The sequence below is a fragment of the Erythrolamprus reginae genome, chromosome 8, assembly GCF_031021105.1.
Source record: "Erythrolamprus reginae isolate rEryReg1 chromosome 8, rEryReg1.hap1, whole genome shotgun sequence".
NCBI classification, from domain to species: domain Eukaryota; kingdom Metazoa; phylum Chordata; class Lepidosauria; order Squamata; family Dipsadidae; genus Erythrolamprus; species Erythrolamprus reginae.
This window is the reverse complement of record NC_091957.1, coordinates 25039461-25056520: the sequence shown is the minus strand read 5'-3', so window position 1 is coordinate 25056520 and position 17060 is coordinate 25039461. Positions and strand designations below refer to the sequence as shown.

Genomic DNA, 17060 nt, shown 5'->3' with positions numbered 1-17060 from the left:
TTCTCCATCCATCCATCCCTCTATCTATATCTATCCATCTATCCATCTATCTATCATGAGAGAGCTAATTTCTGTCTTTTCTTCATAATTGAAAGGAATTCCCGCCTCCTAGAGGACATGGTGTCGAAAGGGTGGAGCTGAAGAGGACCCTGGAGGAAGAGCGAAACACCATTGCCCACCTCAGAGAGCAGAAGGCCTCGATGCTGTGGAGCTTCAGGGTTCTAAAGAGGAGGTGAGGAACCCTCAGACAGCAGCCCTGACTGAGGGAGGCAGAGGACGTCCCTCTTTTCCTCAAACAAAGTCTCAAAGAGGGGAAACTCTCGGTGGGGTGGAGGGCATAGTTCCCTCTAAGCTGAGCAGTGAGCAATCGCTCACTTAAAAATCATCATCAACTCAGAGTTTTCCAAACCTGCCCAGAAGCCGAGAGGGAAAGAGTGAGAGGGAAGGAGAGAGAGAGGAAAGAGAGAAACAGATAGAAAAAAGAGAGGAAGGAAAAGAGAAAGAAAAAGAATGGGAGTAAGGAAGAGAGAAAATCAAAATCTAGTTTGAAACTAGCTCAACTATTTAAGTGGCATTTTGATATTGATAGAGTTGCCCTATTATGAGCTCACTGTTATAGACACACAGTACAGTATTTTATTTTGAAATTCTCTGAGGCAAAACAGGGTGGGTTTTTTATTTATTTTTTGTTTGTTTGTTTGTTTATTTATTTATTTATTATTTCTGTGCCGCCCAGTCCCGAAGGGACTGCCGCTCAGACACTATACTTTTCCGCCCACCCCCCCAAAAAATTAGAGGGAACACTGGTGGAGGGTATGAAGATACGGAGGGCAGAGAAATCAAGCTCAACGTGGAGAAGGAGGAATATCGAAGCCTCCTCTGCAGAGTTCTGGAGCAAGCTGGGCAGAATCAGGACCTCCTCTCGGAGAACCAAAAATTAAAGCAACAACTGGAGAGGTGAGAAACATTTATAGGTGAATTCCGACATTCTTTCAAATCCTTCTCTCCATCCCTCCATCCATCCATCCCTCTATCTATATCTATCTATCTATCCATCCATCCATCCATCTATCTATCTATCATGAGAGAGCTAATTTCTGTCTTTTCTTCATAATTGAAAGGAATTCCCGCCTCCTAGAAGACATGGTGTCGAAAGGGTGGAGCTGAAGAGGACCCTGGAGGAAGAGCGAAACACCATTGCCCACCTCAGAGAGCAGAAGGCCTCGATGCTGTGGAGCTTCAGGGTTCTAAAGAGGAGGTGAGGAACCCTCAGACAGCAGCCCTGACTGAGGGAGGCAGAGGACGTCCCTCTTTTCCTCAAACAAAGTCTCAAAGAGGGGAAACTCTCGGTGGGGTGGAGGGTATGAAGATACGGAGGGCAGAGATCTATGGACAGCCTTCCCCACTCCCCCCAGTTGCCCTCAAATATTGGTCTCTCTTTCAGACCAAGATCATGCTGAGGGAACCAGGAGGCCCGGAAGACCCAGGAAGAGCTCCCGAGCCACCATCTTTACTGCAGTTATTAAACAGGTAACAAAATGGGGACCATCCCCCCAGATTACAAGAAGGGAGCGGATGGCCTCCCACAATGGGTAAAGCATTGCTTCCTGTAAAGAGAGATTTCTGATTGTTGTAGTAGAAATAGCTGCACTGAAATTATATATGCACACACAAACATAAAGGCATTTTAAAATATTTTTCAAGTGAAGAAAAAGTTTGATGATTGTAGTAAAAAAAATCAGGGGACTAATTTCTCTCCAGTCCTTGAATTTGCAGCACGACCACCCAGGCGAGTTCTCAGAATGTGGAGCTCTTAGCAAAAGCTGCCCAGCTTGAACAGAACGAAGAATTCTGCAGAGAGGTGAAGGCGAGAGACACAAGGTGAGCAATTCTCGGACAGCAACGCTGACTTGGGCAAAGGAGAAACTTTTAGACAGCAGTCCTGACTTTCTCTTCTAGAAATGAATATTAATTTCTCCCTTGCCTGAGGTAAAATTGGGGTGGATTTTATAGGATGATGTAACCTTATTATCTGTTCCAGGTAGCATGTTTTCAGTAACTGACCAAATACTGAAAGTAACCTCCCCCTCCCATACAAAAAAACTTAAAGAGAGAAAGAAATTAATGAATTATTTGTTATTCACTTTTAATCCTACCTATGCAAATCTAGGAATAGGTCTCATGGAAGTGAATGGGATTTTTCAAAGCTATGTATAAGAGAAGCATTTTAACAGAATACTTCCTGCTGCCCAAAAATATTTATGCGGACAGAGAAGCTCAGGAAAGAGAATCAAGAGATGAGTTGTGCTATATAATTACTTTGTTGAATGCACTGTACCGTATGAAGATGCAGATCAAGACATCAAATAGAGGTAAGAGACCCTGAAAACCAACCGAGTTATTCTCTCCTTAGCTTTAGCAGCAAGTGGGGAGAGTTTAGATGCCAGAAATAGCAGCTGGCACCTAATATTTGGGAGGAAAGACCACAAGTGCAGCTGTAAAAGGGAAAGTCTCCAATTGAGGTCAATAACTTTGTGAATTAAAGAAGTCTATTTTTCCCCCAGTTGTGCCTCTGGATCAGCCCAGACTCAGGCTAGGGACACAGATTGAGGTATGTAACAGAGGGTCAGAGCTGGGCTGGAGGATTTCCCCTGCACTCAAGCCCAAAGTCCTTATAATCTATTGTTTTTCAGCCCAAGAGAGATGGACAGCCCCAGATGGAGGACCCTCAGTGGTGGCTGAACCCCGTCCCCATCCAGTAGGTGATCTCAATCTTCTGGGGAATTTTTTGAGGGACAGGAGAGATGAAAACTGAATTTTTTTCCCATGTCATCTTTTCCTTGTCTCCAGCAAGCTGGGCAGAAACAGAAGCTCCTCGCGGAGAACAAAAAACTGAAAGAGCAACTAGAGAGGAGCTCCAGCTGAAGAACAAGGAGCTTACGGTGAAAAATAGCCAACTAATTTAGGAAACAAAAGCTCTGAAAAGATTTGGAAGAAAAACTGAGCAAGGGAGCCATTCAAAATGAAGATTAACAACAGCAGAGATCCAAGCCCAGCCTCCTTTGTTTTCTCCTCCACCATTGGCACCTTGGCTTTTTTCGGGGTGGGGGTGGGGCGGAGAGGATGGTGGGCAGCAGGAAGTCTCCTTCTGAGGAGAGCCCACCCCAAAACCTATTTTAGGAATCAAATGTCAGGCTAGTCGTTTATCTTCTATGTGCTAATAATTATTATAATATGGCAGGCATCTTTCTCAGCACGTCATAAAAGATTGACTGGGCTATCCCGGGTCATTGAACTGCCAATTCTTTTTAATAATGGCTGGATTTTTCTATGGTATGAAGACTCAAATCAAGAGATCCAATAGAGGTAAGAGACCCTGAAACCCCACCCAGTTATTCTCTCCTTAGCTTTAGAAGCAAGTGGGGAGAGTTTAAATGCCAGAAATACCAGCTGGCATTTAATATTTGGGAGGGAAGACCTCAGATGCCGCTGTGGTTGTTCAAGGGAATGTCTCTAATTGAGGTCAATAACTTTGTGAATTAAAGAAGTCTATTTTTCCCCACTAGATCAGCCCAGACTTGGGCTAGGGACGCGGACCAAGGTATGTAACAGAGGCTCACAGCTGGGCTTGAGGGTTTCCACTGTGCTCAAGCCCAAAGTCCTTATGATCTCTATTGCTTTTCAGCCCAAGACATCAGTACAGCCCCAGACGTAGGACCCTCAGCGGTGGAGGAACTCCTGTTCCCATCAAGTAAGTCATCTCAATCTTCTGGGGAATTTTTTGAGGATCACGAGATGCGAAACCTGAATTTTTTCCCCATGTCATATTATGAGGGTAAGGATAATGGAGGGGGGTGAGCTGATATATAAGGATATTCTCCACCTGTGTTGTTTTTCTTAACTTTTCCAGACTCCTAAAATATCAGGGAGACCATCGCTGAGAAGTATTAAAGGGAAGAATGCCATGTAAGTCTGCATTGTATCTAAAAATATAAAATTTATTCCAGGGGAATTGTTCAATATGATCTGGTTCGAGTAATGCTTGGAAAGCAAGCTGGGAATAGCAGCAGATGAATTTCCTTTTTCAAGGTTGCCCCTTTTATTGATAGCCTGACTGTCTCCCTACTCTATATAATATATAGTTACAACTGGGCTTGAGGGCTTCCCCTGTATTCAGTCCCAACGTCCTGATGATCTCAACTGCTTTTCAGCACAATACAGGATCACCTGCATCAGTGCTCTGGATCGAGGCAAAACAACCTCCTCACTGGTGGATGAACACCCGTCCCCATCAAGTAAGCAATCTAAATCTTCTGGGGAATGTTTTGAGGGTCAATTTCTAAGTATCACAACGGGGTTTCATGGATGACTGGTTAGATTTTAGAAAGGGAATATGTTCCACTTTTGGTGGATCTATGCTCTGTGAGCCATGCTTCTTGTGTGGACCTCCAGTGGGGGCCTGAGTGAAGAGCCGAGAGATCCTGCCCCTCACCCATATTCTTAGTTTGTCTTTGCAAGCAAACATTTTGGGGAGGCTAAAAAGAAGTATGCCAATCGAAAGGCAGTCGCGTATACATGTGCATGTTTACAAATCCCAATGCTGAAAATCAGTGGCACAGCCCTAGGCTTTCCAATTTGATTCCATTTTCCATGTAGCCACAATGGTTCAACAAAGCCAAAGATGCTAATTTTACTCGAGTTTTGATACTTGACAGAAGAAATTGTTTGGATGAGTCTATGCAGACAGAGAAGCTCAGGAAAGAGAATCAAGAGATGAGTTGTGCTATATAACTACTTTGTTGAATGCACTGTACCGTATGAAGATGCAGATGAAGCCATCAAATAGAGGTAAGAGACCATGAAAACCAACCCAGTTATTCTCTCCTTAGCTTTAGTAGCAAGTGGGAAGAGTTTAGACGCCAGAAATACCAGCTGGCACCTAATATTTGGGCGGAAAGACCCCAGATGCAGCTGTGGCTGTAAAAGGGAATGTCTCTAATTGAGTTCAATAACTTGGTGAATTAAAGAAGTCTATTTTTTCCCCAGTTGTGCCTCTGGATCAGCCCAGACTCAGGCTAGGGACACGGATTGAGGTATGTAACAGAGGGTCAGAGCTAGTATGACCGGCATCTTTCTTGGCACATGTCATAATGCTGGGTTGGGCTGTCCTGGGTCATTGCCCTCCAATTCTTTTTGAAAATGGCAGGGAATTATTTCTATAGAATGAAGAGCTGGATTAAGCCATCAGGTAGAGGTAAGAGACCCTGAAAACCAACCTAGTTATTCTCTTCTTAGCTTTAGCAGCAAGTGGGGAGAGTTTAGACGCCAGAATTACCAGCTGGCACCTAATATTTGGGAGGAAAGACCCCAGATGCAGCTGTGGCTGTAAAAGGGAATGTCTCTAATTGAGTTCAATAACTTGGTGAATTAAAGAAGTCTATTTTTCCCCCAGTTGTGCCACTAGATCAGCCGAGACTCAGGATAGGGACACCGACCGAGGTATGTAATAGAGAGTTACCAGGAGGCCTGGAAGACCTTTTAAGAGCTCCCGAACTAACATCCCGAGCTAGCAGCTTCCAGAAACATCTAGAGATAAAATTACACTTTGAACAACAGGAATACAGAAGCTTCCTCTGCAGAGTTCTGCAGCAAGTTTGGCAGATGCAAAGCTCCTCATGGAGAATCTGTAATTGAAAGATCAGAATTGGTCATCTACAAATAAAGCTAAATGTAGAGAGGGAAGAATATAGAAGCCTCCTCAGCAGAGTTCTGGAGCAAGCTGGGTGGAGTCAGGAGCTCCTCGGAGAACCAGAAATTAAAGGAACAACTGGAGGTGAGAAATATTTATAAGTGAATTCTGACATGCTTTTAAATTCATATCTATCTATCTATCTTTCTATCTTTCTATCTATCTATCATGAGAGGGCTAATTTCTGTCTGTTTTTCATAATTTGCAGGAAGGGTGGAGCTGAAGAGGGCTCTGGGGGAAGAGCGTAACAGCAATGCCCAGTTCAGGGACCAGAAGGCATCCATGCTGCGGAGCTTCAGGGGACTGAAACATCAACTCCTAGATAACGGATGATAACAACTATACGCTGAGGGACTAATTTCTCTCTGGTCCTCGAATTTACAACACTACCACCCAGACGAGTTCTCCGGATGAGGAGCTCCTATCAAAAATCACCCAGTTTGCACAGGAGAACTCAGAACTCTGCAGAGAGCTGCAGGCGAATGTGAGGAGGTGAACAATTCTCGGACAGCAACGCTGTCTTGGGCAAAGGTGCAAAAGCCAAAGACTGAGGAAATAAACCTAAGAAACTGCAAGCTATTTTTAGGTAGCTTTAATTTAAAACAAGTTGTATCGTTTGAGAGGAAACCTGATTTGGCTAATTTTGCTCGTCTTCCTCTTTTGCAGAATAGGACATCTGGAAATCAAGCTCAACGTGGAGAAGAAGGAATATCGAAGCCTCCTCTGCAGAGTTCTGGAGCAAGCTGGGCAGAATCAGGACCTCCTCTCGGAGAACCAAAAATTAAAGCAACAACTGGAGAGGTGAGAAACATTTATAGGTGAATTCCGACATTCTTGCAAATCCTTCTCTCCATCCCTCTCTTCTCCATCCATCCATCCCTCTATCTATATCTATCTATCTATCCATCCATCCATCCATCTATCTATCTATCATGAGAGAGCTAATTTCTGTCTTTTCTTCATAATTGAAAGGAATTCCCGCCTCCTAGAAGACATGGTGTCGAAAGGGTGGAGCTGAAGAGGACCCTGGAGGAAGAGCGAAACACCATTGCCCACCTCAGAGAGCAGAAGGCCTCGATGCTGTGGAGCTTCAGGGTTCTAAAGAGGAGGTGAGGAACCCTCAGACAGCAGCCCTGACTGAGGGAGGCAGAGGACGTCCCTCTTTTCCTCAAACAAAGTCTCAAAGAGGGGAAACTCTCGGTGGGGTGGAGGGTATGAAGATACGGAGGGCAGAGATCTATGGACAGCCTTCCCCACTCCCCCCAGTTGCCCTCAAATATTGGTCTCTCTTTCAGACCAAGATCATGCTGAGGGAACCAGGAGGAGGCCCGGAAGACCCAGGAAGAGCTCCTGAGCCACCATCTTTACTGCAGTTATTAAACAGGTAACAAAATGGGGACCATCCCCCCAGATTACAAGAAGGGAGCGGATGGCCTCCCACAATGGGTAAAGCATTGCTTCCTGTAAAGAGAGATTTCTGATTGTTGTAGTAGAAATAGCTGCACTGAAATTATATATGCACACACAAACATAAAGGCATTTTAAAATATTTTTCAAGTGAAGAAAAAGTTTGATGATTGTAGTAAAAAAAATCAGGGGACTAATTTCTCTCCGGTCCTTGAATTTGCAGCACGACCACCCAGGCGAGTTCTCAGAATGTGGAGCTCTTAGCAAAAGCTGCCCAGCTTGAACAGAACGAAGAATTCTGCAGAGAGGTGAAGGCGAGAGACACAAGGTGAGCAATTCTCGGACAGCAACGCTGACTTGGGCAAAGGAGAAACTTTTAGACAGCAGTCCTGACTTTCTCTTCTAGAAATGAATATTAATTTCTCCCTTGCCTGAGGTAAAATTGGGGTGGATTTTATAGGATGATGTAACCTTATTATCTGTTCCAGGTAGCATGTTTTCAGTAACTGACCAAATACTGAAAGTAACCTCCCCCTCCCATACAAAAAAACTTAAAGAGAGAAAGAAATTAATGAATTATTTGTTATTCACTTTTAATCCTACCTATGCAAATCTAGGAATAGGTCTCATGGAAGTGAATGGGATTTTTCAAAGCTATGTATAAGAGAAGCATTTTAACAGAATACTTCCTGCTGCCCAAAAATATTTATGCGGACAGAGAAGCTCAGGAAAGAGAATCAAGAGATGAGTTGTGCTATATAATTACTTTGTTGAATGCACTGTACCGTATGAAGATGCAGATCAAGACATCAAATAGAGGTAAGAGACCCTGAAAACCAACCGAGTTATTCTCTCCTTAGCTTTAGCAGCAAGTGGGGAGAGTTTAGATGCCAGAAATAGCAGCTGGCACCTAATATTTGGGAGGAAAGACCACAAGTGCAGCTGTAAAAGGGAAAGTCTCCAATTGAGGTCAATAACTTTGTGAATTAAAGAAGTCTATTTTTCCCCCAGTTGTGCCTCTGGATCAGCCCAGACTCAGGCTAGGGACACAGATTGAGGTATGTAACAGAGGGTCAGAGCTGGGCTGGAGGATTTCCCCTGCACTCAAGCCCAAAGTCCTTATAATCTATTGTTTTTCAGCCCAAGAGAGATGGACAGCCCCAGATGGAGGACCCTCAGTGGTGGCTGAACCCCGTCCCCATCCAGTAGGTGATCTCAATCTTCTGGGGAATTTTTTGAGGGACAGGAGAGATGAAAACTGAATTTTTTTCCCATGTCATCTTTTCCTTGTCTCCAGCAAGCTGGGCAGAAACAGAAGCTCCTCGCGGAGAACAAAAAACTGAAAGAGCAACTAGAGAGGAGCTCCAGCTGAAGAACAAGGAGCTTACGGTGAAAAATAGCCAACTAATTTAGGAAACAAAAGCTCTGAAAAGATTTGGAAGAAAAACTGAGCAAGGGAGCCATTCAAAATGAAGATTAACAACAGCAGAGATCCAAGCCCAGCCTCCTTTGTTTTCTCCTCCACCATTGGCACCTTGGCTTTTTTCGGGGTGGGGGTGGGGCGGAGAGGATGGTGGGCAGCAGGAAGTCTCCTTCTGAGGAGAGCCCACCCCAAAACCTATTTTAGGAATCAAATGTCAGGCTAGTCGTTTATCTTCTATGTGCTAATAATTATTATAATATGGCAGGCATCTTTCTCAGCACGTCATAAAAGATTGACTGGGCTATCCCGGGTCATTGAACTGCCAATTCTTTTTAATAATGGCTGGATTTTTCTATGGTATGAAGACTCAAATCAAGAGATCCAATAGAGGTAAGAGACCCTGAAACCCCACCCAGTTATTCTCTCCTTAGCTTTAGAAGCAAGTGGGGAGAGTTTAAATGCCAGAAATACCAGCTGGCATTTAATATTTGGGAGGGAAGACCTCAGATGCCGCTGTGGTTGTTCAAGGGAATGTCTCTAATTGAGGTCAATAACTTTGTGAATTAAAGAAGTCTATTTTTCCCCACTAGATCAGCCCAGACTTGGGCTAGGGACGCGGACCAAGGTATGTAACAGAGGCTCACAGCTGGGCTTGAGGGTTTCCACTGTGCTCAAGCCCAAAGTCCTTATGATCTCTATTGCTTTTCAGCCCAAGACATCAGTACAGCCCCAGACGTAGGACCCTCAGCGGTGGAGGAACTCCTGTTCCCATCAAGTAAGTCATCTCAATCTTCTGGGGAATTTTTTGAGGATCACGAGATGCGAAACCTGAATTTTTTCCCCATGTCATATTATGAGGGTAAGGATAATGGAGGGGGGTGAGCTGATATATAAGGATATTCTCCACCTGTGTTGTTTTTCTTAACTTTTCCAGACTCCTAAAATATCAGGGAGACCATCGCTGAGAAGTATTAAAGGGAAGAATGCCATGTAAGTCTGCATTGTATCTAAAAATATAAAATTTATTCCAGGGGAATTGTTCAATATGATCTGGTTCGAGTAATGCTTGGAAAGCAAGCTGGGAATAGCAGCAGATGAATTTCCTTTTTCAAGGTTGCCCCTTTTATTGATAGCCTGACTGTCTCCCTACTCTATATAATATATAGTTACAACTGGGCTTGAGGGCTTCCCCTGTATTCAGTCCCAACGTCCTGATGATCTCAACTGCTTTTCAGCACAATACAGGATCACCTGCATCAGTGCTCTGGATCGAGGCAAAACAACCTCCTCACTGGTGGATGAACACCCGTCCCCATCAAGTAAGCAATCTAAATCTTCTGGGGAATGTTTTGAGGGTCAATTTCTAAGTATCACAACGGGGTTTCATGGATGACTGGTTAGATTTTAGAAAGGGAATATGTTCCACTTTTGGTGGATCTATGCTCTGTGAGCCATGCTTCTTGTGTGGACCTCCAGTGGGGGCCTGAGTGAAGAGCCGAGAGATCCTGCCCCTCACCCATATTCTTAGTTTGTCTTTGCAAGCAAACATTTTGGGGAGGCTAAAAAGAAGTATGCCAATCGAAAGGCAGTCGCGTATACATGTGCATGTTTACAAATCCCAATGCTGAAAATCAGTGGCACAGCCCTAGGCTTTCCAATTTGATTCCATTTTCCATGTAGCCACAATGGTTCAACAAAGCCAAAGATGCTAATTTTACTCGAGTTTTGATACTTGACAGAAGAAATTGTTTGGATGAGTCTATGCAGACAGAGAAGCTCAGGAAAGAGAATCAAGAGATGAGTTGTGCTATATAACTACTTTGTTGAATGCACTGTACCGTATGAAGATGCAGATGAAGCCATCAAATAGAGGTAAGAGACCATGAAAACCAACCCAGTTATTCTCTCCTTAGCTTTAGTAGCAAGTGGGAAGAGTTTAGACGCCAGAAATACCAGCTGGCACCTAATATTTGGGCGGAAAGACCCCAGATGCAGCTGTGGCTGTAAAAGGGAATGTCTCTAATTGAGTTCAATAACTTGGTGAATTAAAGAAGTCTATTTTTTCCCCAGTTGTGCCTCTGGATCAGCCCAGACTCAGGCTAGGGACACGGATTGAGGTATGTAACAGAGGGTCAGAGCTAGTATGACCGGCATCTTTCTTGGCACATGTCATAATGCTGGGTTGGGCTGTCCTGGGTCATTGCCCTCCAATTCTTTTTGAAAATGGCAGGGAATTATTTCTATAGAATGAAGAGCTGGATTAAGCCATCAGGTAGAGGTAAGAGACCCTGAAAACCAACCTAGTTATTCTCTTCTTAGCTTTAGCAGCAAGTGGGGAGAGTTTAGACGCCAGAATTACCAGCTGGCACCTAATATTTGGGAGGAAAGACCCCAGATGCAGCTGTGGCTGTAAAAGGGAATGTCTCTAATTGAGTTCAATAACTTGGTGAATTAAAGAAGTCTATTTTTCCCCCAGTTGTGCCACTAGATCAGCCGAGACTCAGGATAGGGACACCGACCGAGGTATGTAATAGAGAGTTACCAGGAGGCCTGGAAGACCTTTTAAGAGCTCCCGAACTAACATCCCGAGCTAGCAGCTTCCAGAAACATCTAGAGATAAAATTACACTTTGAACAACAGGAATACAGAAGCTTCCTCTGCAGAGTTCTGCAGCAAGTTTGGCAGATGCAAAGCTCCTCATGGAGAATCTGTAATTGAAAGATCAGAATTGGTCATCTACAAATAAAGCTAAATGTAGAGAGGGAAGAATATAGAAGCCTCCTCAGCAGAGTTCTGGAGCAAGCTGGGTGGAGTCAGGAGCTCCTCGGAGAACCAGAAATTAAAGGAACAACTGGAGGTGAGAAATATTTATAAGTGAATTCTGACATGCTTTTAAATTCATATCTATCTATCTATCTTTCTATCTTTCTATCTATCTATCATGAGAGGGCTAATTTCTGTCTGTTTTTCATAATTTGCAGGAAGGGTGGAGCTGAAGAGGGCTCTGGGGGAAGAGCGTAACAGCAATGCCCAGTTCAGGGACCAGAAGGCATCCATGCTGCGGAGCTTCAGGGGACTGAAACATCAACTCCTAGATAATGGATGATAACAACTATACGCTGAGGGACTAATTTCTCTCTGGTCCTCGAATTTACAACACTACCACCCAGACGAGTTCTCCGGATGAGGAGCTCCTATCAAAAATCACCCAGTTTGCACAGGAGAACTCAGAACTCTGCAGAGAGCTGCAGGCGAATGTGAGGAGGTGAACAATTCTCGGACAGCAACGCTGTCTTGGGCAAAGGTGCAAAAGCCAAAGACTGAGGAAATAAACCTAAGAAACTGCAAGCTATTTTTAGGTAGCTTTAATTTAAAACAAGTTGCATCGTTTGAGAGGAAACCTGATTTGGCTAATTTTGCTCGTCTTCCTCTTTTGCAGAATAGGACATCTGGAAATCAAGCTCAACGTGGAGAAGGAGGAATATCGAAGCCTCCTCTGCAGAGTTCTGGAGCAAGCTGGGCAGAATCAGGACCTCCTCTCGGAGAACCAAAAATTAAAGCAACAACTGGAGAGGTGAGAAACATTTATAGGTGAATTCCGACATTCTTGCAAATCCTTCTCTCCATCCCTCTCTTCTCCATCCATCCATCCCTCTATCTATATCTATCTATCCATCCATCCATCCATCTATCTATCTATCATGAGAGAGCTAATTTCTGTCTTTTCTTCATAATTGAAAGGAATTCCCGCCTCCTAGAAGACATGGTGTCGAAAGGGTGGAGCTGAAGAGGACCCTGGAGGAAGAGCGAAACACCATTGCCCACCTCAGAGAGCAGAAGGCCTCGATGCTGTGGAGCTTCAGGGTTCTAAAGAGGAGGTGAGGAACCCTCAGACAGCAGCCCTGACTGAGGGAGGCAGAGGACGTCCCTCTTTTCCTCAAACAAAGTCTCAAAGAGGGGAAACTCTCGGTGGGGTGGAGGGTATGAAGATACGGAGGGCAGAGATCTATGGACAGCCTTCCCCACTCCCCCCAGTTGCCCTCAAATATTGGTCTCTCTTTCAGACCAAGATCATGCTGAGGGAACCAGGACGAGGCCCGGAAGACCCAGGAAGAGCTCCTGAGCCACCATCTTTACTGCAGTTATTAAACAGGTAACAAAATGGGGACCATCCCCCCAGATTACAAGAAGGGAGCGGATGGCCTCCCACAATGGGTAAAGCATTGCTTCCTGTAAAGAGAGATTTCTGATTGTTGTAGTAGAAATAGCTGCACTGAAATTATATATGCACACACAAACATAAAGGCATTTTAAAATATTTTTCAAGTGAAGAAAAAGTTTGATGATTGTAGTAAAAAAAATCAGGGGACTAATTTCTCTCCGGTCCTTGAATTTGCAGCACGACCACCCAGGCGAGTTCTCAGAATGTGGAGCTCTTAGCAAAAGCTGCCCAGCTTGAACAGAACGAAGAATTCTGCAGAGAGGTGAAGGCGAGAGACACAAGGTGAGCAATTCTCGGACAGCAACGCTGACTTGGGCAAAGGAGAAACTTTTAGACAGCAGTCCTGACTTTCTCTTCTAGAAATGAATATTAATTTCTCCCTTGCCTGAGGTAAAATTGGGGTGGATTTTATAGGATGATGTAACCTTATTATCTGTTCCAGGTAGCATGTTTTCAGTAACTGACCAAATACTGAAAGTAACCTCCCCCTCCCATACAAAAAAACTTAAAGAGAGAAAGAAATTAATGAATTATTTGTTATTCACTTTTAATCCTACCTATGCAAATCTAGGAATAGGTCTCATGGAAGTGAATGGGATTTTTCAAAGCTATGTATAAGAGAAGCATTTTAACAGAATACTTCCTGCTGCCCAAAAATATTTATGCGGACAGAGAAGCTCAGGAAAGAGAATCAAGAGATGAGTTGTGCTATATAATTACTTTGTTGAATGCACTGTACCGTATGAAGATGCAGATCAAGACATCAAATAGAGGTAAGAGACCCTGAAAACCAACCGAGTTATTCTCTCCTTAGCTTTAGCAGCAAGTGGGGAGAGTTTAGATGCCAGAAATAGCAGCTGGCACCTAATATTTGGGAGGAAAGACCACAAGTGCAGCTGTAAAAGGGAAAGTCTCCAATTGAGGTCAATAACTTTGTGAATTAAAGAAGTCTATTTTTCCCCCAGTTGTGCCTCTGGATCAGCCCAGACTCAGGCTAGGGACACAGATTGAGGTATGTAACAGAGGGTCAGAGCTGGGCTGGAGGATTTCCCCTGCACTCAAGCCCAAAGTCCTTATAATCTATTGTTTTTCAGCCCAAGAGAGATGGACAGCCCCAGATGGAGGACCCTCAGTGGTGGCTGAACCCCGTCCCCATCCAGTAGGTGATCTCAATCTTCTGGGGAATTTTTTGAGGGACAGGAGAGATGAAAACTGAATTTTTTTCCCATGTCATCTTTTCCTTGTCTCCAGCAAGCTGGGCAGAAACAGAAGCTCCTCGCGGAGAACAAAAAACTGAAAGAGCAACTAGAGAGGAGCTCCAGCTGAAGAACAAGGAGCTTACAGTGAAAAATAGCCAACTAATTTAGGAAACAAAAGCTCTGAAAAGATTTGGAAGAAAAACTGAGCAAGGGAGCCATTCAAAATGAAGATTAACAACAGCAGAGATCCAAGCCCAGCCTCCTTTGTTTTCTCCTCCACCATTGGCACCTTGGCTTTTTTCGGGGTGGGGGTGGGGCGGAGAGGATGGTGGGCAGCAGGAAGTCTCCTTCTGAGGAGAGCCCACCCCAAAACCTATTTTAGGAATCAAATGTCAGGCTAGTCGTTTATCTTCTATGTGCTAATAATTATTATAATATGGCAGGCATCTTTCTCAGCACGTCATAAAAGATTGACTGGGCTATCCCGGGTCATTGAACTGCCAATTCTTTTTAATAATGGCTGGATTTTTCTATGGTATGAAGACTCAAATCAAGAGATCCAATAGAGGTAAGAGACCCTGAAACCCCACCCAGTTATTCTCTCCTTAGCTTTAGAAGCAAGTGGGGAGAGTTTAAATGCCAGAAATACCAGCTGGCATTTAATATTTGGGAGGGAAGACCTCAGATGCCGCTGTGGTTGTTCAAGGGAATGTCTCTAATTGAGGTCAATAACTTTGTGAATTAAAGAAGTCTATTTTTCCCCACTAGATCAGCCCAGACTTGGGCTAGGGACGCGGACCAAGGTATGTAACAGAGGCTCACAGCTGGGCTTGAGGGTTTCCACTGTGCTCAAGCCCAAAGTCCTTATGATCTCTATTGCTTTTCAGCCCAAGACATCAGTACAGCCCCAGACGTAGGACCCTCAGCGGTGGAGGAACTCCTGTTCCCATCAAGTAAGTCATCTCAATCTTCTGGGGAATTTTTTGAGGATCACGAGATGCGAAACCTGAATTTTTTCCCCATGTCATATTATGAGGGTAAGGATAATGGAGGGGGGTGAGCTGATATATAAGGATATTCTCCACCTGTGTTGTTTTTCTTAACTTTTCCAGACTCCTAAAATATCAGGGAGACCATCGCTGAGAAGTATTAAAGGGAAGAATGCCATGTAAGTCTGCATTGTATCTAAAAATATAAAATTTATTCCAGGGGAATTGTTCAATATGATCTGGTTCGAGTAATGCTTGGAAAGCAAGCTGGGAATAGCAGCAGATGAATTTCCTTTTTCAAGGTTGCCCCTTTTATTGATAGCCTGACTGTCTCCCTACTCTATATAATATATAGTTACAACTGGGCTTGAGGGCTTCCCCTGTATTCAGTCCCAACGTCCTGATGATCTCAACTGCTTTTCAGCACAATACAGGATCACCTGCATCAGTGCTCTGGATCGAGGCAAAACAACCTCCTCACTGGTGGATGAACACCCGTCCCCATCAAGTAAGCAATCTAAATCTTCTGGGGAATGTTTTGAGGGTCAATTTCTAAGTATCACAACGGGGTTTCATGGATGACTGGTTAGATTTTAGAAAGGGAATATGTTCCACTTTTGGTGGATCTATGCTCTGTGAGCCATGCTTCTTGTGTGGACCTCCAGTGGGGGCCTGAGTGAAGAGCCGAGAGATCCTGCCCCTCACCCATATTCTTAGTTTGTCTTTGCAAGCAAACATTTTGGGGAGGCTAAAAAGAAGTATGCCAATCGAAAGGCAGTCGCGTATACATGTGCATGTTTACAAATCCCAATGCTGAAAATCAGTGGCACAGCCCTAGGCTTTCCAATTTGATTCCATTTTCCATGTAGCCACAATGGTTCAACAAAGCCAAAGATGCTAATTTTACTCGAGTTTTGATACTTGACAGAAGAAATTGTTTGGATGAGTCTATGCAGACAGAGAAGCTCAGGAAAGAGAATCAAGAGATGAGTTGTGCTATATAACTACTTTGTTGAATGCACTGTACCGTATGAAGATGCAGATGAAGCCATCAAATAGAGGTAAGAGACCATGAAAACCAACCCAGTTATTCTCTCCTTAGCTTTAGTAGCAAGTGGGAAGAGTTTAGACGCCAGAAATACCAGCTGGCACCTAATATTTGGGCGGAAAGACCCCAGATGCAGCTGTGGCTGTAAAAGGGAATGTCTCTAATTGAGTTCAATAACTTGGTGAATTAAAGAAGTCTATTTTTTCCCCAGTTGTGCCTCTGGATCAGCCCAGACTCAGGCTAGGGACACGGATTGAGGTATGTAACAGAGGGTCAGAGCTAGTATGACTGGCATCTTTCTTGGCACATGTCATAATGCTGGGTTGGGCTGTCCTGGGTCATTGCCCTCCAATTCTTTTTGAAAATGGCAGGGAATTATTTCTATAGAATGAAGAGCTGGATTAAGCCATCAGGTAGAGGTAAGAGACCCTGAAAACCAACCTAGTTATTCTCTTCTTAGCTTTAGCAGCAAGTGGGGAGAGTTTAGACGCCAGAATTACCAGCTGGCACCTAATATTTGGGAGGAAAGACCCCAGATGCAGCTGTGGCTGTAAAAGGGAATGTCTCTAATTGAGTTCAATAACTTGGTGAATTAAAGAAGTCTATTTTTCCCCCAGTTGTGCCACTAGATCAGCCGAGACTCAGGATAGGGACACCGACCGAGGTATGTAATAGAGAGTTACCAGGAGGCCTGGAAGACCTTTTAAGAGCTCCCGAACTAACATCCCGAGCTAGCAGCTTCCAGAAACATCTAGAGATAAAATTACACTTTGAACAACAGGAATACAGAAGCTTCCTCTGCAGAGTTCTGCAGCAAGTTTGGCAGATGCAAAGCTCCTCATGGAGAATCTGTAATTGAAAGATCAGAATTGGTCATCTACAAATAAAGCTAAATGTAGAGAGGGAAGAATATAGAAGCCTCCTCAGCAGAGTTCTGGAGCAAGCTGGGTGGAGTCAGGAGCTCCTCGGAGAACCAGAAATTAAAGGAACAACTGGAGGTGAGAAATATTTATAAGTGAATTC

At 44.1% G+C, this 17060-nt stretch overlaps 1 long non-coding RNA gene across 1 annotated transcript; it reads left to right on the top strand.

Moving 5' to 3' along the window:
• Nucleotides 1-867: 867 nt before the first annotated feature.
• LOC139170766 (uncharacterized) lies at nucleotides 868-5176 on the top strand. Its single transcript, XR_011559660.1, has 14 exons — nucleotides 868-957; nucleotides 1122-1258; nucleotides 1445-1530; nucleotides 1777-1881; nucleotides 2171-2372; nucleotides 2565-2611; nucleotides 2694-2758; nucleotides 2851-3366; nucleotides 3567-3601; nucleotides 3686-3751; nucleotides 3911-3966; nucleotides 4212-4295; nucleotides 4657-4848; nucleotides 5047-5176. It is a non-coding gene; the product is annotated as an uncharacterized lncRNA (long non-coding RNA).
• Nucleotides 5177-17060: the final 11884 nt, after the last annotated feature.